This window comes from Chiloscyllium plagiosum, chromosome 5, assembly GCF_004010195.1.
Source record: "Chiloscyllium plagiosum isolate BGI_BamShark_2017 chromosome 5, ASM401019v2, whole genome shotgun sequence".
NCBI classification, from domain to species: Eukaryota; Metazoa; Chordata; class Chondrichthyes; order Orectolobiformes; family Hemiscylliidae; genus Chiloscyllium; species Chiloscyllium plagiosum.
In genome coordinates this window covers 116,714,914-116,716,643 of record NC_057714.1, presented here as the reverse complement: position 1 = coordinate 116,716,643, position 1,730 = coordinate 116,714,914, and positions in this window count along the sequence as shown.

The following is a 1,730-nucleotide window of genomic DNA, read 5'->3' as shown; positions in this document are numbered from 1 at the left end:
AGGAGGCACTCACCCAGTAGATTAAGTCGTTCAAACTCAGTTAATGATCAGGAACAACAGGATGTGACTGTAAGTGAGGCAGGTAGGGGGATTCTGAGTACAGGAGTGGAGGAGCCTCAGCCCCTGACCTTGTCCAACAGGTATGAGATTCTTGCCCCCTGTGAGGATGAGGAAAAGGACTGTGGACAGGATGAGCCAGCTGACCACGGCACCATGTTGCAGAAGGCCATTCAAGAGGGGAGGGGGAGCAAAAAGTAGTTGTTATAGGGGATTCTATAACTAGGGGGACAGATAGTATCCTTTGCGAGCCGGATTGGGAGTCCCGCAAGATGTGTTGCCTGCCCAATGACAGGGTGCAGGGCATCTCTGACTGGCTTGAAAGGATATTGAGTGGGAGGGGGAGGATCCAGTTGTTGGGGTCCACATTGACTAACAACACAGGCAAAGCTAGAAAGAAGGACCTGTTTGGAGACTATCAAGCACTAGGAAGGAAATTGAAGAACAGGTCCTCGAGGGTCATAATCTCTGGATTACTGCTCAAGCCACGTGCTAACTGGCATAGGGGTAAGAAAATTAGGGAAGTAAACACGTGGCTAAGAGATTGGTGTGGGAAAGAGGGATTCCAATTTCATGAGATATTGGCATCAGTTTTGGAACCGGGGGATCTGTACCGATGGGACGGTCTCCACCTGAACCGATCTGGAACCAGTGTTCTGTCGAAAAGGGTAAATAGGGTGGTCACTGGGACTTTAAACTTGTGAATCGGAGGGAAGGGAAAGTGACAGGGAGTATGGAATAAAGTAGAAAGATAAACAGCAGGTTGCCATGTATGCAGGGTTTATATTCAAGGCAGACTAGGAAAAAAGCAAAAAGGAAGGATAACTTAGGACATATTACAAGAAATGCTGGAAATCATGAGGATAAGAAAAATAGCATTAATTCGCTTTACCCGAACGCTCATAGTATTCGTAACAAAGTAGATGAATTAACGGCACAAATTATCATGAATGATTATGATGTGGTAGGCATCACAGAGGTGTTGATGCAGGGGGTTCAGGACTGGCAGTTAAACTTCCAAGGATTTACAACTCATTGTAAAGACAGGGAAGTAGGCAGAGAAGGGTGGGGTTGCCTTGTTAATTAAGAATGAAATTAAATCTATGGCACTAAATGACATAGGGTCAGATGATGTGGAATCTGTGCGGGTAGAGTTGAGGAACCACAAAGGAAAGAAAACCATAACGGGAGTTATGTACAGACCTCCAAACAGTGGTCAGGACCAGGGGCACAAGATGTACCAGGAAATAGATAGGGCATGTCAGAAAGGGAAGGACCCAGTGATCATGGGGGGACTTAAATATGCAGGTAGACTGGGTGAATAATATTGCCGGTGGATCCAAAGAAAGGGAATTCATGGATTGCTTACAGGATGGCTTTTTGGAACAGCTTGTCATGGAGCCCTCAACGGAGCAGGCTATTCTGGACTAAGTGCGAAGTTATCCGCCAGATTTTATAAAAGATCTTAAAGTATGGGAATAGTTAGGAGGCAACAATCATAATATGTGTTCGGATTAGAGTGGTGCTGGAAAAGCACAGTAGGTCAGGCAGCATCCGAGGAGCAGGAAAATTGACATTTCGGGCAAAAGCCCTTCATCAGGAATAGAGGCAGGAAGCCTCCAGGTTGGAGAGATAAATTGGGGTGGGGGGAGAGAATGGGGCTGGGGAGAAGA